The following is a 25,886-nucleotide window of genomic DNA, read 5'->3' as shown; positions in this document are numbered from 1 at the left end:
AAGGTAACGTGAATCCACAAAGCTTATCATATGCCAAGACAATGGCCGTTTGGTATCTCATTAGCAAAGGCTTAACGACATTAAAGCCTTTTTTCCCATTTTTCCCCCCATTCATTATGTGCATCAATACAATCTGCAGGTGGTAAAATAATAAGTGCAATTTAGCGCTTGTGTGAACAATATTATACAGTGATACAAACAGTAGAACAAAACCTGTGATACAGTCTATGATGGAGGTAGTCCTTGAGCTGCCTGGGAGGTTGATCTGGTATCTTCCAACCAGATAAGGAGATTGTGTGGAATAACCTCCTATGGCGCTGAGGATAGGAAATGGAATAGAGTCTTGTGCAATTGTTTTCTTCTTGTACTGGTAACCTCAGAGAAGGAGACAAGAGATAAACAGAGAACACCACAATAGTGTATTACTCTTGGGACAACAGATAATGTGATGGATAAGGTACAAAGAGCATTTATTGGTTAAAACAATTGTTACTACAATTGGAGTAAAACATGTTATATATTAATAAACAGTTGATCAATCTCCTGCTGAATAAATGAGAAAAGCTTCCAAGCGCTTGTGCTTAAGGAAGCTATGTTGCTCCGCCGTTGGTAAAAACTGAAATCCTACTCACCGTCCATGAGTAGGACATGTGCAATGGTTCGGGGTCTTTTGCCAGGAATAACCGCTCGCCGTGGGGTGCAGACCGTCTGTTTGTGCGGGGAGGTCTCCTGCAATCCTCGTGGTCTCGTTGCCAACAGAGTTTCTTCCAAACGTCTCCTCCGCTGACGTCACCACTTGGTAAGCACAGCTACGGTGTCCCTGGATGGCCACAAACCTTCCTACGCGTTTCGAAACTCCAATTGATGGGTTTTTTCGTCAGGGATGTTTGCTGCATGGGATTGTGCCTCCTTTTAAACCCCCGGTAATTCAATTATGATGATTTGGATGATTCGTTCATGGGAACACCCTAATTATAGTCCTGATAGAAGTCATGTGTTTCTAAACACTAATAAATGATTTTTTTCAACATTTGTTTACATAGCACTTTGATTTGCATATAGCTATAACAGTGAACAATGATGAACAATAGTGGATGGATCTATTAACAAGCATAATGTCATTGCAACTAATATATTTACAACAAAATATATATCTTATGCTATGCATATTGTTTCTTGTGTGACTTAATACTTTAATCCCTTTAAAGGGAAGGATACAAAAAATGAAAATATATACAAAAAATGTAGATATTGTAAAAATTCAAGGTGTCAGTGTGGATAGAATCATACTATGCAATGCTTTTCAAAACATGATTATCAAATTTAAAATCATTTAAAAATAATAATAATAAAAATATAATAGAAGTACGAAATACATTCTTATTCTGGTTAAAATCTTTTGGGTTAATATATATAGAAATACATTTAAAAAAAACACATTAAATTACCCAAAGGATTTAAAATATGTTTAAAATATGTTGAATGTAATTTCAATATATATTAAATGTAATTGTATGTGTCATCTTGTAAAATGATTATTGTAAAATGATTATTGATTATTATATACTATATGTTTTGAAAAGCATTGCATAGTATGATTCTATCCACACTGACACCTTGAATTTTTACAATATCTACATTTTTTGTATATATTTTCATTTTTTGTATCCTTCCCTTTAAAGGGATTAAAGTATTAAGTCACACAAGGCCCGGTGTCTGAAGTCTGGATGGAAACAATATGCATAGCATAAGATATATATTTTGTTGTAAATATATTAGTTGCAATGACATTATGCTTGTTAATAGATCCATCCACTATTGTTCATCATTGTTCACTGTTATAGCTATATGCAAATCAAAGTGCTATGTAAACAAATGCTGAAAAAAATCATTTATTAGTGTTTAGAAACACAGGACTTCTATCAGGACTATAATTAGGGTGTTCCCATGAACGAATCATCCAAATCATCATAATTGAATTACCGGGGGTTTAAAAGGAGGCACAATCCCATGCAGCAAACATCCCTGACGAAGAAACCCATCAATTGGAGTTTCGAAATGCGTAGGAAGGTTTGTGGCCATCCAGGGACACCGTAGCTGTGCTTACCAGGCGGTGACGTCAGCGGAGGAGACGTTTGGAAGAAACTCTGTTGGCAACGAGACCACGAGGATTGCAGGAGACCTCCCCGCACAAACAGACGGTCTGCACCCCACGGCGAGCGGTTATTCCTGGCAAAAGACCCCGAACCATTGCACATGTCCTACTCATGGACGGTGAGTAGGATTTCAGTTTTTACCAACGGCGGAGCAACACAGCTTCCTTAAGCACAAGCGCTTGGAAGCTTTTCTCATTTATTCAGCAGGAGATTGATCAACTGTTTATTAATATATAACATGTTTTACTCCAATTGTAGTAACAATTGTTTTAACCAATAAATGCTCTTTGTACCTTATCCATCACATTATCTATTGTCCCAAGGGTAATACACTATTGTGGTGTTCTCTGTTTATCTCTTGTCTCCTTCTCTGAGGTTACAAGTACAAGAAGAAAACCATTGCACAAGACTCTATTCCATTTCCTATCCTCAGCGCCATAGGAGGTTATTCCACACAATACAATCTGCACACTGACAAGTGATTAGCTAAGTTGCAGATTGATCCGTTCTCCTGTAATCGACCGCTGAAGATTCAGCTCGGGTCGGTCTTTAAATCACTGTTAGGGCTGCATAAGATTACCCAAGATGCAAAGTTCTGTGTTGAAGATCCTTTGACCAAGCAGGCACTAGATACAATTGGTGCACTGCTAGTGAGAGGGCAAAAGGGGTGTGCCAGAGCCTGTCTCAGTAGAGGAAGTGGATGTGACTTTAAAATGATTGTATAGAAACAAAAATGCTTGTTTTTCCAAAACAAAAAATGCTACAAGTATTTTCTCATAGTACAGAACTGAATTGTTAAAAAAAAACACATGTACAATATTGCTTGAACTGCAGCTTTAAGATTGTATTTATTTTTTATTTATAAAAATGTTTTTCCAGGAAGTAATACATTGAGAGTCACCTCTCGTTTTCAAGTATGTCCTGGGCACAGATAGCACTGCATCGCTTTAGCTTCAAACATGACTCATATTAGCTCCCTCCAGAGCATAAAATATGGGGGGTTGGGGGAGGGGGAGAGAAAGTCATAGTTAGATCATACAGTACATAACTAACGCATCGTTAAATCATTGCGTTAACTATAAGGGAGCTCTGTGGGTAGGTGTTGTTAATATGCTCTTTTGCATATTAGCATTAACATCTCTTGTAATTTACACATGGTCCCTTATGGCTGAAAACTGCACTTAACACTGCATTAGTGAGCTTTGAAGATATCTGTTAGCACTTGACGATGCGTTAAGTTAAGGTAACACCTCATTAAGTTAAAAGCAAAGTTGTGTAGATCTGGGCATAAAAGTACTGTATTGTGACACTGTGCACGTTCCTTTTCTCTGTGATTTAATAAGGTGCATGATAACAAAGATAATTACTGCTTTGTAATTACTGCTGCATTCTTTCCACAGATTAGTATAATAAAAAAAAATATTGTTAACATTGCTGTGCTAGTGCTTAAAAAAGACTGTATATTTTGTAACATTTATTACTGGGTTTTTTTGCATTTTACACTCAAAATTACAAAGATGCTGAAGAAAAAACCATCAAAACTTGGCGCTTTCTCTTTATTGCAAATGCAGTATATGTTCCTACGAGCACTTGTCAGTTGCTTATATTTAAAATTGCAGGGGTGGTGGTTTTCCAGAGAAACTACAAGAGTAACAAGAATCCCAGTTCAATCAGTTACTGCCATTTTGAATCTAAACACTAAGCCCAGATTTCTAGTGTTCACAGCTTAGATCCTTTCTTAGATTTTCTATTGCACTAACAAAAAGGACAATTATTCCTATTCTCATTAAATAAATATGCAAACAACACATTTTAAATGAATGGTACTCTTTCAATTGACTGGCTAATTGGTGCTTTTAGCCGTATAAAAGACCAAAGTGAAATGAGTCAACACTTCTTTATCCTCAGACCGAACGTCCTCAGACTATTTCTCACACTGTGCAGGGCGCACTATAAGGAACACACATTGGCACTGTACTTATAATTAGTGTTTAGATAGGAAAACACCTTACAATGTGACACCATGAAACAGGTGACGTAGGCATGTCACTGTTAAGCAAACCCGTGCTCCTCCCTAATTAGCTGGCAATTTAATAGGGGAATTCTACCTTTTGATCCTAAGTCTAATAACAAAGGTCTGCTAAACCTTTCCTGCCTGTGTGGCCTGGGATGTGCTGCACAGCACGGCAGCACAACATGTTACAATAAAAGGTTGTATTAACAGTGCTGGTAACACACATTGTGAGATACCTTTAATCATTTCAATTTTAAAATAATTGTATAAGTAAAAAATATGTCAACAAATGTCATTAAATAAAATATGTATGAATTAATTCAACTTTATTTTGATAAACCGATAAACTACATTTCCAAATAACTCTACTTTTGACTAAGATTTCATTTTTAAAATCTCTCCGGATGGGAGAAAACGCCACCCAGGTGACAGATTGAGTTGCATAACAAGGTTTAGCAAGGACGGTGGCACTAACACAAAGGTCAGGTGCACATTGGGTTAAATTTAGGTCCACGTGTTTAAAGAAGCAGCACCTTTAATAAAACAAAAATGTACTTCCCCTCGGCTTTGGAGCAGAGTAGATCCCTGCTTCGTGAGATACTTACATGTAGAGCTGCTGCCAGTGTCTCTTAGGTTTAAAGCTTGATGCTGGCCAATAGGAAGCCACAAGGCATGACATGAGGGGTTGGAACTTCACTGGTTCGTTTCAAGTTGTACAGTCCATGTTTTTGCAGGTGGCAGTGGATTAGTTATAAACGCAAAATAGTACATTTGAACATTATTCTGACATTAATCTGCTTTTCTATTTCCAGGACTATGCTAGGATATACACCTCTTTCTAAATGGGAGATTATGTATTCTACCGATATAAGGAGATCTCTGCTTCAGGGACCTGATGAATAAGGTATGCTGTTAGACATCGAATGCATTAATTATATCCTTTTTAGCTTTGCCAACACACTTTGGGTGTCGGGTTAATATTAGTTGCTATCACCGCAGAGTGGGCATGGATTTTTATCAAGAAAAATACAAGCACATAAGTTTCCAGTTGGCACTGGACATATGAATATAAGTATTAAACAACACGAGAGGATATACTGTATACCTACTGTATGGAAATTCTTTCTATACAAGTGGGGCACACAGTGGACTATAGATTATATAATTAACCTTCTGGATAAATAACAGCAATGACAGCTTTCAAAACTTCATACAATGTTGAAATGTCCGTTCCTTCCCACAGCCATATAATAAGAACAAATAGACAGTGGAGTAACCTCAGCTTTACACACGAACCGTGTCGGAGTTTTTTCCGCCCTGATCGTGATTTTCTCCATTTATGCCACGGTTCCAATACATTTTTATTTTGTCACTTTCTTTTACTGAGCCCGTTTATGTCCGCAGTGCACTGCTCACTTCCGGTTGCGGATTTTTTCTTCTAGCGCCCACAACCACTGCTTTGCTAGACCACAGTTCTGGAAGTGTGAGTTAAACCAGCTGACGGCCAGCACCACTGTCACAGCTGTGCTTCCCCTTATTTTCAATGGTGTGTCAGAAAACGTGTTAGAACATGAAGAGAGAGAAAAGGCAATCCTTTAGATGAGGTGTATGCCTACATACTCCAAGTGGATAAAATACCCATTAAGGATGTATAATGACCGGGACAAAGTAACTTTGAATACATATACAATTAAAAATGAATGAGAAAAGACATCCAAAATGCTGCAAAATAGAGAATACGTTAAAGTAATACAATGTATCTGTATATGTGATGTGTTAACCTAACTGAGCGAGTTAAAAAGATTAGAAAAGAGAATACAGGATCTTTTCAGTGTGAGGGGGGCAGAAAATTATTGGAGAGAAGGAAAAGGCGGAGGTATTAAATAAATGATTAGCCTCTATATTTACATAGGAGGAGTCAATTGCAAACATATTGCAACAGGAGGAAGTCACAACCTCTTTATAAAAAAAACATTTGCTTAACTGAGGAAGAAGTGCATAAGCGGCTTGATAAAATGAATGTAAATAAGGCACCCGGCCCCAATGGTATGCACTCAAGGGTTCTTAAGGAGCTAAATTCAGTAATTGCCAAACCATTGTATTTAATATTCAAGGACTCCATTTCCACAGGCTCAGTACCACAAGATTAGTGTGTAGCAGGCGTGGTGCCTACACTGGCGACACACTTTATTCGAGCTCGGCTAGTCCCACGAATTCGGGTATACTCGGGTGTATTGAGGTTTGTGACTGTTTTCTGCCCGAGTGCATTGAGGTATTTTTCAGGCAGGGATTGAAGCATTTTATTCCCGCTGGCTGCAATACTGCACAATATATATATATATACTGCATTACAATTCATGAATTTATGCCATCTGGTAGACACGCGAAGCATTGCAGCCTATTAAATCCTAATCATTATCATTTAACAGATAAGCCGCCCATCAGCCAGGCATGAACCCAGGCTGGGAAGGCAAACGCAACGGGGCTTGTCAGAGGTGAGGAGCGGCGCATTCCAGGTATCTGCCAGGTACATAATGGGTATTTGCTCGAATAAAGTGTGTCGGTGCAGTATATTTAAAAATGGAGCTACTGGGGAATTACAAACCTGTAAGCCTCGTATCAATAGTGGGGAAGCTACTTGATGGTTTAGTATGGGATAATATTCAGGAATACCTAATAGATAACAAAGGTCGTGCCAAAGTAACCTTATTAGTTTCTTTGAGAAGGTAAGAAGACATTTATACCAGGGTAATGCAGTAGATGTGGTGTAGTTAGATTTTGCAAAGGGTTTTGATACAGTGCCACATGAGGTTACTATACAAAATGAAGAAAATTTGTCAGTAAAAATATTTGCACCTAGATTGAAAACTGGTTGATGGATAAACAACAGAGAGTTGTCATAAATGGAACCTTTTCAAGTTGGGCTAAAGTTGTGTAGTAGAGGAGTAGAGGAGTACCTCAGGGTTCGATACTGGGACTGCTGCTTTTTAACTTTATTAATGACCTTGAGTTTGGCATAGTGAGCAAAGTCTCCATCTTAGCTGATGACACTAAATTGTGCAAGGAAGTAAAATCAGAGCAGGATGCAATTTCTCTCCAGAAGAACTTGGATAAACTGAAGAAATGGGTAGGTAAATCGCAGATGAGGGTTAATACAGATAAGTTTAATGTTATGCATTTGGGAAGCAAGAATAAACAGGCTACATAGAAAATTTGATGGGGCAAAATTAGGTCAATCCTTGATGGAGAAGGATTTAGGAGAGCTTGTAGACAACATCCTTAGCAATAGTGCCCAATGTCAGGCAGTAGCTGTAAAGGCAAATACGATATTATCTTACATTAAATGGAAATGGAGGAAAGCATAATTATGCACTGTATAAAGCATTAGTAAGACCACACCTTGAATATGGAGTACAGTTTTGGGTACCAATTCATAAAATAAAGACATTATGGAACTAGAGAGAGTGCAGAGAAGAGCCACCAAATTAATAAAGGGGATGGGAAATCTGACTTAGTAGGAAAGGTTAGTTAAATTAGAATTGTTTACATTAGAAAAGAGTAATTTAAGATAGAATATGATACTGTAGCTATATACAAATACAGTATCTTCAGGGTCAATACAAGGGGTAGATCCACAGAGCTCCGTTATATCCGGTCTACTAACATGATGTTAACTAAATAGGTAACTTCCATTCGTTTTCTTGTTTAACGGGAATCTACAAAGCTAATTATATGCAAAGACAATGGCCACCGATGATCTCATTGCATTAGCTTCAAATAACATGGCGCTAAGCCTGTCGTAACCAAATGTGGCGTTACTAGCATCAAGATCGTGAATAGGGGATTAAGTAAAGTTAAAAAAAAAGAGAAGACAGGGGATGAAAAGAACCCTGTAAATAATAATATTATAGTTAAATCATACCTGACCACAGTCTTACACTTATCCAGACCCTGTAAAATACCTATTTCATGGTCTGGATATGAATAACGCCACCTTTAGCTCTGAGCTAACGAACATTACGTTAAATCCCTGTGGTAACTATAACAGAGCTCTGTGACTAGGCATTGTTACAGGGAACACCTCTTTCACATAGCATTCGCACTAATGTCTATTATAGTAACGCAGGGCTCGTTACAGCTGAAAACAGCACATAACGCATCGTTATTGAGCTGTGATGATCCCCGTTAGCACTTAACAAGACGTTAGCTGAAGTTAACATCTCATTGTCACTAATGGAGCTCTGTGGATCTACCCCAAGGAGCTTTCAAAAGAACAGGTCATCCAAAGGACAGTACAAAGGTCATGGGGTCATTGCCTTATGTTTGGAGGAAATGATATTATGCAAAGACTCGCGTAATTTACAGTAATGGCAGTGGAAATGTGGAATTCTTTACGCATGGAGACTGTGATGGCAGATAAAAGAAAGATCTTCAAAAATGGTTGAAAATGTATACAGGGATATACCAAATCAGTACATATGGGAATGATATTGATCAAGGGAGAAATCTGCCATTATTGGAGTTATGAAGGAATTAATTTCTCCCTTTATGAGATATCATTGGATGATATGTCACTGGTTTTTTTTTTGTTTGCCTTCCTCTGGATCAATATACTGGAAATGCAAATATAGGATAAGTATCTGTCGTCTAAATTTAATATAGAGTATGTTGAACTCAATGTACATGTATTTTTTCAACCTCATGTACTTTGTAACTATGTGATTAACAGTCTATATTACAGGACAGCATTGGCTAAGTGGTTGGAGCGAAAAAGCAATGGTCTGTGAGATTGCAAAAAACTCTTTATTGCTCTTCTCTGATGGTAGGTAGAATATTAGATTGGAAGTGCTTCAAACTTCTAAAATATCCTGCTACTGATGGCAATAATAAAAAAAATGTTTCATAGTGCTGACTCACTACTTTCTTATGCTTTTAGAAACTCTGTTTTATTTTCTATATGCAGCTCATTCTTCAACTCCCATAGCTCTCGCTTCACCCCGGAGTTTACAGCGTTAGCATTCATTAGCATTCTTTCTCATTTGTCAGTACAACAGATAAATTAACTTTTAAAAATATATTACTTATGCCAGTATTTTATGTCATTATTATTTCTGTGGAATATACAGTATGAACCCGAATATATAATAGAAAAGCAAAGCTTGCGCTCCATGGTGTGATAAGTGAAAAAAAAACAATTGAATGCGTCTTGCGTGGTGCGATATGCACTTACACAGAGAGGTAGGTAAAAGGCATTGGAGAGAATACATGAATAATCACCGCCCAGGAAGCAGGAACTAACCGAAGGATTGTCCAAGAGGTATCCCAGGAAAGAGCGTCCGCTTGGGCCGATCGCCACACGATGGAATAGTCTTTTTTTTTTTACGTTATTAGACCATGGAGCATGCACGTTTCTTTTCTATAAATGCTGCTGTGGGTGTGGTACATACAACAAAGAAGAAGTCTCCACAAAGTATTCCACCACTTCTTTACTTTTGAATATTGGACATTTTTATTGCTAGAGTATTTGCATCTATACCCAAGTACTCTGATGTATTCTCCTACTTTAAAAAAAAATGTTGATGTATTTATTTGCGCTGGTTACTGTGTGGTACATTATTGCTACTTATTTTGGTTTGTGATATTTGCTGTCACTTGTCACATTTAATGATTAAAAGGAATGCACCTTACAACTTATTCACTCTCTGGTATTAATCACTCATTAAGTGACTAAGCTATCAATCTACGAACATAAATCTTAGATGCTGCTTAAAAGTGCATTGCCACCTACCCTGACCTAATGGCAGTGGCATCTTTATTACATTTATTAAAGTAACTGGCACTTTAAAAACTCCGACAAGAATAAGTAAAAGTTAGTTATTATTTCAATGTTCAATTCTTCCATGATAACTACAGTTGGGTCCGGAAATAATTGGACACTGACACAATTTTCATAATTTTGGCTTTGAAATGAAACAACCGAGATGCAATAGAAGTGCAGATTTTCAGCTTTAATTCAAGGGGTTGAGCAAAAATATTGTATGAAACCTTTAGGAATTCCAACCATTTTCATACACAGTCCCCTTATTTCAGGGGGTCAAATGTAATTGGACAAATTAACACAATCATAAATAAAATGTTCATTTTTAATACTTTGTTGAGAATCCTTTGCAGGCAATGATTACTTCAAGTCTGGAACGCACGCAGATCACCAAATGCTGTGTTTCCTCCTTTGTGATGCTTTGCCAGGCATTTACTGCAGCTGTCTTCAGTTGTTGTTTGTTCGTGGGTCTTTCTTAAGTTTTGTCTTCAGCAAGTGACATGCATGCTCGTTTGGGTTGAGATCAGGTGATTGACTCGGCCATTGCAGAATATTCCACTTCTTTGCCTTAAAAAGCTCCTGGGTTGCTTTCGCAGTATGTTTTGGGTCATTGCCCATCTGTAAAGTGAAGCGCCGTCCAATCAACTCACTGAATTTGGCTGAATTTGAGCAGACAATATATCCCTATACACTTCAGAATTCATCCGGCTACTTCTGTCTTCTGTCACATTATCAATAAACACTAGTGACCCAATGCCATTATAAGCCATGCATGCCCATGCCATCACACTGCCTCCACCGTGTTTTACAGATGATGTGGTATGCTTCGGATCATGAGCCGTTCCAAGCCTTCTCCATACTTTTTTCCCCACATAATTCTGGTACAGGTTGATCTTAGTTTCATCTGTCCAAAGAATGCTGTTCCAGAACTGGGCTGGCTTTTTTAGATATTGTTTGGCAAAGTATAATCTGGCCTTTTTATTCTTGAGGCTTATGAATGGCTTGCACCTTGTAGTGAACCCTCTGTATTTGCTCTCGTGAAGATTTATCTTTATGGTAGACTTGGATAATGATATGCCTACCTCTTGGAGAGTGTTCTTCACTTGGCTGGATGTTGTGAAGGGGTTTTTCTTTACCATGGAAAGGATCCTACAATCATCCACCACTGTTGTCTTCTGTGGACGTCCAGGCCTTTTTGTGTTGCAGAGCTCACCAGTGCGTTCTTTTTTTCTCAGAATGTACCAAACTGTTTATTTGGCCACTCCTAATGTTCCTGCTATCTCTCTGATGGATTTTCTCCTTTTTTGCAGCCTAAGGATGCCCTGTTTCACTTGCATTGAGAGCTCCTTTGACCGCATGTTGTGGGTTCACAGCAACAGTTTCCAAATGCGAATGCCACACCTGGAATCAACTCCAGACCTTTTACCTGCTTAATTGATGATGAAATAACGAAGGAATCGCCCACACCTGTCCATGAAACAGCTTTTGAGTCAATTGTCCAATTACTTTTGATCCCTTGAAAAAGAGGGGGCTACATATTAAAGAGATGTAATTCCTAAACCCTTCCTCCAATTTGGATGTGAATACCATCCAATTAAAGCTGATAGGCTGCACTTTAAGCCCATATTCATTATTTAACAAACTCGAATTTAGTTTGGTACACAGCCGAATTAACAAAACTTGTATCAGTGTCCAATTATTTCCAGACTTAACTGTATATGGATGTTGAGAGGGGTTACTACAATTTTTATCTAATTTCTTTCCTGCTTAAATGTTTACTCTACAGTACATAAAATCCATAGGTAAATTGTTTATCAGCATTAAACTAATCTTGTGTACCAACTCCTACAGTAGTTTTAGTCTTAGCATGAAACAAATGAAATGTGAATTCTTAATTTTGTTTTTTTTAAACAAAAAAAATTAACCTGATAAAAGGTATTTATGAAACACATACAGTATGCAGAAATTAAACAATCAGTTCTTCAAATTCTCTAGATAAAATGCATTAAGTGCCATATAAGAACATCCTGTATAATGTATATCATGTTACAAATCCAAAGCGGACCCTATGTTTCTACTTCATATACTGTACAGTGAATCATTGTAATAAAAGGAATGATTTATTGTGTTTTACATGCTCAGAAAACCGCGTATTCTAAAACATATAATAAGAAACCAATGTCATGCCTAATATTATTTATTTTAGATTTTTAGACTGATTTTCATTATTAGTATTATAGTATTAAGTAGGGGTGAAATTATCAAATCTGATCCGTGGATTTTCCGCATATACCAAAATACAATCCGAAGGCGGATTGGGCACTAAAATATTCAGGCAAATGTATCCTAATTTGCCATCAGATCCGTTCCAGATGGATTTTGTGAAATGTGCCATTGAATTTGATATTAAATCCACTTGCGGATTAAAAAAAAAATCTGTTTTGTCCAAACCCTGAAATATAGGTTTTTGGAGAGATTGGTCTCTCTCCCTTCCTTCCCCAATCAGAGTACCAATCAGTAGAGTATATTTACCTTCAAACCTCCCACCAAAGTGACAGACCCAACAGGATCAGAACCCACAACCTCTGCTATTCTAGGCAGCAGCTCTAGCAGTGTGAGCTAAATCAGCTGCTTGGTACTGTAGCACTACTGTCACAGCATACTTTTGAGCTCTACTGCTTACTCCTGCAGCTAATACGGCTATTGGCATATCTCCCAGGATCCCAGGTGTAGTCCTTTCTGTGCACAAAACACATTGAACTGCCAACTAGGAAGTGAAAGTGGTCTGTTTAAAAAAAAAAACTCCAGGGAAAGGGGTCTACAGGTGTGAGCAGTGAGAAGTAGAGCTCAAATATATGCTGTGACAGTGGTGCATTTCTTGACTGCAACATTTGCAAAGTCACAGTCACCACTGCATGTGTACCTCATTTTGATGCCAACAATTGCAAGTTTTTAAATGATTTAATACAACCATGAGAAATGTTTTGAGGCTTGCTAATCTTACTTTGACAAGGCAAGGAAGATTGATGACAAAAAATTACAGTAAAATGCATACAGTAAAAGCTTTAGGCTAAAATTAAGTTGCTACGCCTTCATTAATGACAACATTTGATCATTTGTAAAAGCAACATATGTATTTTCTGTGCATGGCATTAAGGTTTTATGTGGCATAATGTATTTGATATTATATTACTTTTAAAGGTGCAATTCCTGTTAGTTTGCACAAATACTTTTATGTTAACTATATAACTTGCTTCCTTAACCTTCTCAGTGCTGAGGGTCTGGTAGCACCAGCGTGCCACTGGACCTCCATCACTTCTGCGTCGAGATCGGAAATCAGGGGTATCAGGAGCTGATAATTTATTAGCCGATAATCAGGGGTATCAGGAGCTGAGTTAATTTCAGCTCTGGGGACCTCCTGGCAGCTAAAATACTTACTGAAAATGAATGAAGAAACTATATACTGACACAATATACAGCAGACATTTCTTTTAAGTAATAAGGCGGCATACACAAGCACATTATTCTTGTTATGATTGTGTATACACTGTACTGCATTTATATTTCATACGGTACATTTGAACAAATTCCCACAGATTACGATATCCTGGTGGATTAATTTGAAGCAAAACAGGAGTATGTGAGTTGCAAAAATCTTGATTTCTCCTACTGACACACCTCCTATTTACAAATGGGCACAAAAGCTGCTAAAGCAACCAGAACGGATTCATATTTCTGTCATATATTGATGCTAAGAGAAGCAAGTTCAAAGTATCTCATTCAGAACCGATTTAATTACACAATTGATATTTGATTCCCTTGGTTTTCGCCATGCGGATAAATAGATAGGAATGTAAAAGTTAAATGCCTAGGAGTATTTATTTGCATGTCACTACAAAGAATCCTTATCCGCATCTTAACCCCTTTATGATACGTCTCAATGAGGGGAACGCAGAAAGTTTAAGGACTGGTGGAAGACATGGGGATGTACTTATAGGGTGTATTCAAGCTACACATTACAGAAAACAATGGACAATGGTATTGGATGGCTAAGCTCCTCGCAAAACATCTGATCTACACAATGTTTTCAGAAGAAAACGTAAGTGTCAGTTCAAACTGATTAGGTTGTTCCTTTGGTGACAAATGTTTTCCGTGCAACATTATTAAAGGTGGCAAGCAAATACTAATTGTGTAATTAGAAATAGCTGAGCGAAATGTAAATTAGTATGACAGATATTTTTATGAAAGTTATCAAATCATCCAGAAGCCCGAAATCTAAAGACTAGGGTTACTCTCTTTATCAAGTGTCTATAAATAACACTAATGCAATTTACATTATTTATGTGTAATACAATGGATTATATTAATATAGCCATGTCCTGCCACTTGCTTTAATTGAAAACAATGTTTTACCACTTAAGTTGAAGAAAGATATTCCCTATGCTAGAGTGCTGAAAAATGTATTTATCTATATACCTCTATTTTATTAGCTACTTTGTATTTTGATCTTTGGCTTTGCAAGGCCTTACTCTGCAGCTACTAGGTAGAATTATAACTTTATATTTGCTAGACCAATGTACAAGGCACATGTTAGAATTTCCACACCACTGATGTAGGTGTTACGTGATGTAGTAATCAGGCCTTTTTTGTTGTTTGCTTTTCTTCTGTAAAGAAGTATTTGACTTTTCTTGCACACAAAATAGATTCTTTATAAAACGAAGCAGCTCCTAACTTTTTTTGGCTATTGTAGTATCTTGGAAAGGTAATGTGAGGCAGGTAGGTGAGGTTGTTCAAAATAAATCATTCATTAACCCAAATCTGGGAAAAAAAGTTCAGCAAAATACAGTAATATATTAGGGAAAGGGCTAAGATTTTATGTCATATGATGAAGTATTTTCCCACAATGTATCTGTGAATTTTGTACCATAATTGGTAGTTGCCTGTGTGGTAATACAGCTCAACCCCGTTATGACGCGATCCGTTACAACGCGAATCCGCTTATAGCGCGATGCAAGCGTGGCTCCCAATTTTCGTACTTATGAATACTTTACAACATGATGATTATTAGTATCTTAAATACGTTATTGTACAATGCATACAATTGTACATTATTTCTAACGCGATCCAATTATAGCATGATGTGATTCTTTGGACCCCCAATCACAACGTTATAAGGGGGTTGATCTGTACAATGTCCCAATATTTGGTAACGTGGAAAAGAAATGACAGTTGTTGTTTAGATTGCATTATAGCAATATATATTTTAAAATTGCCATCCATCCTTAACAATGTGACCTCGCCCCCCTCTAAACACCTTATCGTTAAACATTTTAGCACATGGAAGAAAGGACCAACATGGCTCCCGACCCTTCCTTCTCTTACCCATCACACATTGAGATGCAGAAACGATCACTGCCGTAAGGAAGGCTGACCAGCGCTAGTCTGACATATTCTACTTTTTCCTTTTACAAAAGCATGGGGAATTTAATGCTTGGATAAAACAGATCCCCACGGGTTCTTTGCTCATGTTGAGTTACCACAGTACCTCCTGAGCCCCCTTTATATTCATCCTTACACATTGTCGCCACTCCATTCCTTCCCCCTAGACTGTGATCTTATGCAGTACAAGCAGAGGGCAGACCCCTTACATTTAGATACAATTACAGGAACCTTCAAAATGAGTATACAGAAAATAACGCTGGTTATCTGTTACTTTATACGCAAGACTAGAAAAAGTGAAGAAATGCTCAATACGCCACTTTAAAAAATATTACGAATATGCAAATTTGCAAATAAAAATGTCATATGATGCCAGAATATGAATACGACTCAAATGGTCAATGTAGACTTAGCGGGCTCTATACTTGACTGAATAAGCGTTAACACAACAGTTTAGACCTCACCGTTCACCTATTCAATTATCCAATAATATAGACTGGTGCATACAGGAAAAACCTATTACTCAAATAAAACCAAAATAGGACGATAAAGAAATCGTCCCAAGATTCCTGTTTGCTGCACTCTGTCTAAACGTATATATTACCGTTTGACTAAATAGCCAAGATGTATGTACGTAAAGATAATGGTAGGTACAAGTGACCTGTAGTGAATGCTCCCCACATAGTAGGGTAACATATACTAATAAAAGCCAATACATTGGCCAAAATAAAAAAAATTTAGATGACGACAAAACAGTGATAAATATTTACAGCGCTTGAAGTAAAATATCCCTAAATAAAAAGTAGGTGGGTTCTGGCTATATATAAATGGGAAAAGGGAAAGGGAAAGTGACATGCAAATGAGCACACAGTGTCACTTATTGCTTCAAAACCATTTTAAACATGGTTCTCTAAATGGGTTTGAAGCAAAAAGTGTCACTGTGTGCTCATTTGCATGTTATTTCCCAGAATCCCTTGCTGCAGTGGAAGCACTGTATGCTGGGTGATAATGGTGAAAGGCGGGGTTGCAGACCTGCCTAAGATATGCAAATGAGCATACAGTTATATTTCTATTTGCTATATACTTTGCTGTGGAGGGTTTTTGTCACTTTTTTTACTCACCATAACTTAACTAAGTATACACATGCACGCACGCACGCGCGCACACGCGCACACACACACGTGCATGTGTGTACATATGCACATTTCCTCTATTTCCTGTCAACATTCTTTATATACATCACCAGACATACGATAGTTAAAGTTGTTTTTATTTGATAGATCTTTTTTCACATTCACTGTCTTGTCCCACACACTCACCCTCACATCACCTTAATGTAGATGCTGCCTTTACATTTCAAAAGACAGTAGCCTTCTACAGTACAGTATGTATCTACGGTTCATTTTCACATCAGGCTAACTTTTTCTCATCTTATTTCACACTTCTTGTCTACTGTACCTCCATTGTAACCAGATATCCCTCTTACATACACTGCATATAATATTGTGTTTCTGTATTTCTACCATATCCAATGACGGACCCTGAGAGGTTCGACACCTTGTAATATTTCAACTACCTGTTGGTCCAATAAAAGGTATCATACCTCCCACGACTCCCTCTCCCTCCTTTGTTACTCCCTCTACAGCTAAACTCTAACACAGTCCCTCATTCTCTCCACGTCTCGACTACTGTAACCTCCTGCTGTCCGGCCTTCCTGCCTCTCACCTGTCTCCTCTATAATCTATCCTAAATGCTGCTGCTAGAATCACTCTGTCTCAGCGTCTCTCCTGATGAAATCCCTCTCCTAGCATCCTATTAAACTCTGTATCACTTACAAAACTCTTCTCCTCACTTTTAAAGCTATTGTATACACTCTTCTGCCCCTCCTTAAATCTCAGCCCTAATTTCTCGCTAAACACCTGCTCAAGGATGTCTTCTCTCTACCCCTTTTGTATCTAAAGCCCTCTCCGACCTAAAACCTCTCTCACTTCCTCTCACCTCTGGAATGTCCTTCCCCTCATTATCTGACTGGCACCCTCTCTCTCCACCTTTAGGACCTTTCATAAAACACACCTCTTTAACAAAGCATATGGGTATCTCCGCTGGCTGATACTGTACACCTCATATGCACTGGCCTCTTACAGACGCACTTACCATAAATCCTCCTACTGTCTCTGAGTTCTCCCCACTTACCACTTACTGTACATTGTAAGCTCTTCGAGCAGGGACTCCCTTTACTACTGTTACTTTCATTTCTGAAGCACTTATTCCCACTATGTGTCATAATATTATGTCACGCGTTTGACTGCTGTGACGCGCTGTGTACCTGGACGGCACTATATAAATAAAGATATACATACACACATACAGTTCAATCTCGATTGCTACTTTACCAACTAATGAGAGATTTGGATATATGATAAATTAAAGTATACAAATATGTTTTAAAGAAACGCTAAGTTAAATTGCACCCTAATAGTTAAATATCAAGTCAAAACTTACTAACAAACTTCCTATACCCCCAATTCATTCCTAGGAAAAGTGTATATAATCTGTTTAGGAAACTGTAAGAGTAATTACAGGTCAATCAGTCAGTGGATTTTACCATGACCGTTCTATGTTAAAAGTTGAAGCAGCATTAGGAATGTCTCATGTACTGTTCCAAAGGTTGGGAATAATCACTATACTCTAACCTAAGGTTATTAGAAAGAGGATAATGAATAACCATGTGTAACAGGTGTTCCCCCACCCTCTGGGAAATGTCACTGTTACCTGTACTCTCACTGCGCTGTACCTGTGAGGCTTACAGGATTGCTGAGTGTCCACCGATGGTAGTGGGGAAGACAGGACAGGCTTTCATGCAATTCTCTGCTCTTTCTGGGTGCAGCACCTCCATTTCCAGCAGGCCCCAGCAGAGCTGGGTGCAGTTTCTGCAGGAAAACCATCTTGCACTCCCCCTGATAAACTGCAGTCACAGGCAGGAGTATAAAAACAGCAACTGGTCTTTATTCTTGTACATCAGTACACAGCATACAAAAGGTACACTCTTCTTAGGGTCCCTGGACTCAACCCCCAGGGCTTGTGACCCCAAAGGTCTATCCTTTGCTCACCTACTCCCTGGTTGAGTAAGGGGTAAAAGCTCACACTCCCCTGCAGGAGGGGATAGAGCAACCCACTCCCCTGAGAGGAGAGGGTAGAACTACTAACTGACAACTCCCAACTGTCAATTCCCAACTGCGCACTTCCAACTGTTACCAGGGGCGGGGCTTCAGGTCTCAGCCCCATGTGGGCGGCACGTAGGCCTTAGACCATTGGATAACGTGGAAACAATACATAACAATTTATGGCATAACATTTGAACCAATGAGGTAAGTCTGGATTCCTCTCATAACATGGAGAATCCATACCCTCTTTAATAATAATAATAATGCTTTGGGTCAGGTTTCTTAACTACAGTTATCTGCCCTCCCCGTTGTGAACAGTAACGGAATACACTCTCTTCGGAACCCGTTCAGAGATACGTTCCACCCGGTCCATGTAGATGTTTCTCCCCACCCTCCATACTCGGATGAGATTACATACTTTTTCATCTTTGTAGTACGTAGAGATACCACACCTGGAGGCTAGGTAGTCTAGGACTGCATCCCTCAACCACTCCTCTCTGTTGGCCTATACATCCCTCATTATGGGCTCAGAGACATAGGGGTAATAATACCCATGGGACTGACGGTACCTCTGCACCATTAATCTGTCTGCCCAGTTGATTTTGGTTAATTTCTTGCCACAAGCCTTGCCCGGGAGCACCCAGAATAGTGGTTTATGAGAGGACTGTTATTGATAGGTTATTGTTAAACCGGTTCGTTGTATCAACCCTAGTTTAATTTCTCTATCTCTTCGTCTGAGAGCCTCTGCTGTTCCATCTGCAGAGAACTCTCCTTCCTCCCACCAATGATCCACAATGGGGGCAATTCACTAAGCAGTGATAACTGCTTTTAAGTACGATAAATGCCTTTTAAGACCTTTTCTTCCTGCTTCACGATTCACTATGCAGTGATAACAGTACTTTATCGGCCGTAAAAGGCATTTTTTTAAGCCAGGGATAAAAATACATCCGATCAGACAAAAAACGGCAAACGCGCCATTTTTTGCCAGTCAGCGCGATTCACTAAGCAGTGATAAGTGAATCGTACTTTAAAAGCACGCCAGATTTTTGCACTAGCTAAACGCTGGCACAAATGAAATTGAGCCATGAAGAAAATCATTGTTTACATTTTTTTCGCCACACAATTAATACAACAGGCCAGCTGGTGTCACTGGGTGATCCCGGCGGGAGTCTGGGGCCCACGGGTGATTCCCGCGTAAGTCCGAGGCCCACGGGTGATCCCCGCGGGAGTCCGGGGTCCCCGTTGGCCTGCGGTACCAATCCTCTGCCCAAAAAAACACAACAGCCAATACTTTCAAATAAATACAACCCTCTCCCCTCCGCTCCCTAACACATACAATATAATAATGATCAAAATTACTATTATCCAGATATGGATAATAGTGCATTTGCCCATTTAAAATAAAACATTAACAAGCAGAAATAAAGTAAATAAATCTTTCACTCACCCCTGCCAGGCTGCCACAAAGAAGGCCGTCCACATTCTCATCACCACCGTCCATGTCCACAAACAATACAGTACAATAAAAAATACAATATAATGTCCCCTAATCCCTTAATCACCTTAGCGGTTAGTAACCGCTATAGTAAGTAAGGGGTTAACCCACCCACTCCCACTACCCACCAGGAGGCCTAAACACACTCCCCAGGCAATTATCCCCACCCTTCACCCATTCATTGGTAAAGTGGGTACATCATGCCCATATAATATGGGCATGATTTCACACTATGCCAGTCAATGGTCAACATAAAAATAAACAATCAAAAACAAGATCCAATGCATTCAAAACAATCTTAAACTAAAAACAAATAAAGTAAAGTAAACCGAACAAAATTACCACCAATCAATTAATCAAATCCAAAATAAAGACCATAATAAACAATTAAAACACTAAAACAAAACAATGAATATCATTCAAAATCAAGTCAAAAAAGAATCCAACATTAAAAAGCAAACACCAATCAAAAGCCAGAAATAAACTATTTAAAGCAACAGAAAAAAATGCCTGAACACTACTTAAACATGCAATATAAATAGCATACAAATTTAAAATCAAAGAAGCAATATACATTTAAAATACATAAAAGCAAGCATTTGCCAAAACAACCATTGCTTCTTACTGTATGTATGTATGTATGTATAGCCCTAAAGGACCATACATAAATACATTTGGAATGAATGTGTAAAAAAAAAATGCAATCACAAAAAAAAATACAATAAAACAAACCTGTAAATGAAAAATAACATGCATTCAATATTTTTCCTTACCTTTAGATGTCTTCACCCTCCGATTCCCGTGGTCACCGCAAGGTCTCGAACCAATCCACGATCCTAAACAGCAACGGGCCACAGGTAAAAAAAATCGAAAGTCCTCTACTTTCTTTTTCTTCATCTGTAAATTGTAATCCAATTTTGGGGTCTTTCGGGGTCTTCTGTGTACTTCGGGGGTCTTCTATCTTCTTCATCTGTATCTTCTTCTTCTTCTTCCGGCACGCCCTTCTTGTATTCCTATTGGAGGAGATCTTCCCTCGGCTTCTTGCTCTCAAATGAGGCTGCACAGGCTTTTATAGGCCTGTTACGTCACATTTGAGTGCAAATTGTTCTCACGCCTCTAATTGGCTGTGAAAACCATGTGTTTTTTTTTTTTTGGTGAAGTCATGTAAAGGAAGTGAAGCTAGCCAATCAGAATGGCTGTGCTTCCTTTCCGTTTAGCATAACGTCACTAAAAGTAACATGGCTGACGTCACATGGTACTGAAGCCAATCAGATTGTGGGAACTATATCCCCAATCTGATTAGTTGTTGTAGACCATGTGACTCCCTTTGGATGACGTTACATCCTCTCCCAAAAAACACTGTCACATGACGTCACAAAAAAACCCCACAGGATTTTCACAGCCAATCAGTGGCGTGTGAACCATTTGCATTCAAATGTAACGTCACAGGCCTAAAAAAGCCTGTGCAGCCTAATTTGACGGCAAGAAGCCGAGGAAGGTGGACCTCCTCCTCCAATAGGAATACAAGGGCGTGATGAAGAAGAAGACCCCAGAAGATTCCGAAAGACCCCAAAATTGGATTACAACTTACAGATAAAGATAAAGAAAGAAGAAAAGGACTTTGGATTTTTTTTAACCTGCGCCCCGTTGCTGTTTGGGATCGTGGATTGGTTCGGGAGCTTGCGGTGACCACGGGAATTGGAGGATGAAGACATCTAAAGTTAAGAAAAAATACTGAATATATGTTTTTTTTCATTTACTGTTTTTTTTTTAATTGTATTTTTTTGTGATTGCCATTTTTTCTATTACACATTCATTCCAAATGTATTTATGTATGGCCCTTTAGGGCTATACATACATACATACATACATACATACATACATACATACATACATACATACATACATACATACATACAGTAAGAAGCAATGGTTGTTTTGGCAAATGCTTGCTTGTATGTATTTTAAATGTATATTGCTTCTTTGATTCAACATTTTTATGCTATTCATATTGCAAATTGATGTAGTGTTCAGACATTTTTTTCTGTTTTAAATAGTTTATTTCTGGCTTTTGATTGGTGTTTGCTTTAAAATGTTTTTTTTTTTTTTCTTTTGAGTTTGAATGATGCAGTTTATTTAGAAGTTTATTTTATTTATTCATGGTTTTGTTTTGGTGTTTTAATTGTTTATTCTGGTCTTTATTTTGGATTGTATTAATTGATTGGTGGTAATTTTGTTCGGTTTACTTCTTTATTTGTCTTTAGTTTGAGATTGTTTTGAATGCATTGGTTCTTGTTTGTGATTGATTTGTTTAGGTTTAGCATTGACTGGCATAGTGTTAAATCGTGCCCATATTATATGGGCATGATGTACCCACTGTGCCATTCAATTGTTTGATTGGTATTAGTAATGTGTTATTTTTGCAATGTAATGTTGTTTTTATTTGGGCCTGTTTTTTTATTCCTTCACCATTTCTTGCTATAGTGGTAAATCATTCCCATATTATATGAGCATGATGTACCCACTGTACCAATAAATGGGTGAAGGGTGGGGGTAGTTGCCTGCGGAGGGTGGTTAGGCCTCCTGGGTGGGTAGTGGGAGAGGGTGGGTTAACCCTTTAATTATTATAGCGGTTACCAACCGCTAAGGTGATTAAGGGATTTGGGGACATTTGATTGTATTTTTGATTGTACTGTATTAGTTGTGGCGACGGAGGACATGGACGGTGATGAGGATGAGGACGGCCTTCATCGTGGCAGCCTGGCAGGGGTGAGTGCAAGTTTTATTTATTTTATTTCTGCAGCTTAATGTTGTATTTTAAATGGGCAAATGCACTATTGTCCATATCTGGATAATAGTAATTTTGCCCAGTACTGTACTGTATGTGTTAGGGGGAGGGGTTATATTTATTTCCCGTTTTTTTTTTAAAGCACAGGATTGGTACCGCAGGCTAGCGGGAACCCCCGGACACCCACGGGGACCACTCGAGAGCCCCCGCTAGCCTATAGTAACATTCCTATGCTTTAAAAAAAATAACAAAATAAATGTAATGTATGTTATGGGTGCCTAGTACATATTGCAATTGCCACCAATAAACCTGCTATTTGGCCTCAACCCCTTAATTGCCTTAGCGGCTAGCAGCTAAGGTAATGAAGCTGCTTTAATGTATTTTTTTTAATAGTGTGCAGGAGCAGGGGGTCTCCTGAGCTGAACCGCTTTGATTTCTGGCTCAGGGACCCCCAGATTCCCGAGTTACAGGCCCCCAGTATGGGGCATCGGATGACAGTGTCGCCACCATTTTAAAGCGTCCACATCACATGACCCGGGACATTTAAATAATGAAGGAGATACCGGCACCCCATATCTGGGCCTGTAACTCAGGAAGCAGGGGTCCCCGAGGCTGAAATCAATGCGGTTCATCTTGGGAGACCCCCTGCTCCCGCACACTATTAATACAAATTACACTAATGCAGCTTCATTACCATAGTGGATAGCCGCTACTGTAATTAATTATTTTTTATTGATATGTGTGTTTTGATCGTAGTGTACATGAGCAGAGGGTCTCCTGAGCTGAACCACTTTGATTTCAGCCTCAGAGACCCCCTACTTCATGAGATACAGGCCCCGTTATGGGGTGCCGGTATCCCCTGTGCTTTTAAAGCTCCTGCGTCACGTGACCGGGGGATTTCAATCCTGCAGGGGTGTACCGGCACCCCATGTATCTCATGAAGTAGGGGGGCCTCGGACCTGAAACCAATGCGGTTCAGCTCAGGAGACACCCTGCTCATGTACACTATGATCAAAATCAGTATTCTTAATGCACGATCGCCTTTAAGAGCCGAGCATGGAGACGCAGCGTCTCCTTGCACGGCTCTAACTGGTTGCTTTTTTTTTTCAATCAGCTATCGCGCTGATTTTAAGCAGGGTGGAAAGAAAACAGCTTGCGCGATCGAGTCTGTTTTTGCCCGCACCTAACCAAATGCGCTTCACTTCTTAGTGAATCCCGCGTCTGGCTTCATTTTTTTCGTGGGATTACACATTTCTCAATTGGGCGCATAAGCTCAGTGCTTAGTGAATCGCCCCCAATATCCCCGCTGAACAGCAAGAACTGTGTCTGGTTCATATGATGAACATACCCTTGAAACATGGGGTCCCACCACGGCAATACTTTCCCCACATTTTCATTACACATAGACACATCAAACTCGGAAGCTGCCCTAAAGAGTGTTCCTGACCTTTCTTACCCATCTCTAGCACATATCACATATTCTTGCATCCCACCCCAGCAGGAGCATCACCAAACCAAGCCCAGTTTCTCAAGTCCTGGGAAGATTTCATTACCCTTTGATTGTCCATGGCAATGTCTGTGGAACAGACACAGTGACACAGAGAACAGTGGCACAGCAGTGTGTTGAGAGGTGACAAGTACCTTAGGCCTACCGCGGCCTGTTGCAGCCAGCATTTTATGCTGGTCAGGATCCGTAGGGGCCTTACATCCTCGGCCCTTGGCTCGGTCATGGTGCGCTACAAGAATAAGTCAGTCGGGGCCTTACTCACCGGAGCGGGTGTATCAAGGTCCTCCTCTGTCCCACGGGTCGCCTCCGTGATGACCACATCCGGTCGCACCGGAAGGGTGTTGACGTCTGCGGTGCGGAAAGAAGTGCCGACCGGTATCTCTCTGATGGATTCCTCAGCTGGAACCTTGGAAGGAAACGCATCCTCACCTCTTCAACGGTCCTGGGAATCTGCGTGGGTCTCCCGGCCGTGAGCAGGCACATCAAACTCCTCCGCTCAGGGTGCGCCATCGCCTCCGATGACGTCACAGATTCTGGACTCAGTTCCTGCTCGCCCTTGGGGGTTGACGTCTCCACGGTAGCAGCATCACGATGGAGCGCCCCCCTTCACTTTTGTCCGAAGTAACGTTGGACATGCCCCCTGCATAAGAATTCTGGGACACCTCATCATCGCTGGTGGTGGCTTGTAGGCAGCACCAGCGGAAGTGCCTCTGCTTCCTCCTGGGCCGTCATCTCACTAGGTAATTCTCTTGAATCGCGCAGGGCAGAGATACACGGTTCTCTTGGAGCGTCTGCTCCCGATTCCACAGTCCATGCATCGTGTGGGTGTAGGTAGGCCTTGCCATCTCTGTAGGGCCTGGTGCGAGTGGTAGCCCTACCTTGGGCTTAAGATGGGGAGTCCCGCACCTCTTACACCTTGACTCAAGGCTCACCTCTCCCCCATGAAAGTCACAGATAGAACAGATGCTCTGTAGGAAGTCTTCCCCCTTTAGTCTCACAAGCAGGAAGCCTCCTGGCAGGTTATATTGTGAGATCATACATTCAGCCAGGTAGAGATGTTGAGCGGGAACAGGGTTAGATAGTTCCTGCTCCTTGCCTCACCATGCGCAACTGAGGGTGCGGTAGCTCACGCCCAGCTATGCCCTAGTGGTGACACAATATTACTTGCCTCCTCCCCCTGGTGGATCCAGGAGCACAGGCACATTATAGACACATTATAGATAGGCGTGGCTTTGCTTTCACGCCAAATGCAGTCCTTATTGGGCGGAGCTTTGTTTTCACGCCGAACCAAGCACAATTTTGCAACAGAAAGCTTGCAATTTTGCAAACCTTCCCACGCTGTCCTCCCGATTTTGTCAGGAACTGCTCTTTCACTTGCTGTATTGCTGTAGCTCCTTTAAAACGAAGGGTCTGGCCTCTCAATATTTGAGAACCTCCCCCCTGGGACACTACACATATGTGGACAGTTGAGAGATCACACTTCGGCTCCCTGTGCTAGGGACCAC

General features: G+C 39.7%; 1 protein-coding gene and 1 long non-coding RNA gene across 3 annotated transcripts in view; one reads left to right on the top strand and one right to left on the bottom strand.

Moving 5' to 3' along the window:
* Positions 1-25,886, bottom strand: part of PHYHIPL (phytanoyl-CoA 2-hydroxylase interacting protein like) — a 160,644-nt gene that overhangs the window by 128,946 nt on the left and 5,812 nt on the right. Inside the window, exon 1 of one of the 2 annotated variants that reach the window (XM_075612951.1) lies at positions 18,200-18,596. The exons of the other annotated variant lie outside the window; for it this stretch is intronic. The gene's annotated coding sequence lies outside the window, so the exon portion shown is untranslated. Of the gene's footprint in view, positions 1-18,199; positions 18,597-25,886 lie in introns of those variants that run through there. 2 annotated transcript variants of the gene reach the window in all.
* On the top strand, positions 4,987-12,046 carry LOC142500994 (uncharacterized). The gene is made up of 3 exons (XR_012803395.1): positions 4,987-5,074; positions 8,900-8,992; positions 11,299-12,046. It is a non-coding gene; the product is annotated as an uncharacterized LOC142500994 (long non-coding RNA).

The sequence above is a fragment of the Ascaphus truei genome, chromosome 8 (assembly GCF_040206685.1).
Source record: "Ascaphus truei isolate aAscTru1 chromosome 8, aAscTru1.hap1, whole genome shotgun sequence".
NCBI classification, from domain to species: Eukaryota; Metazoa; Chordata; class Amphibia; order Anura; family Ascaphidae; genus Ascaphus; species Ascaphus truei.
This window is presented reverse-complemented; position numbering and strand designations above follow the sequence as displayed.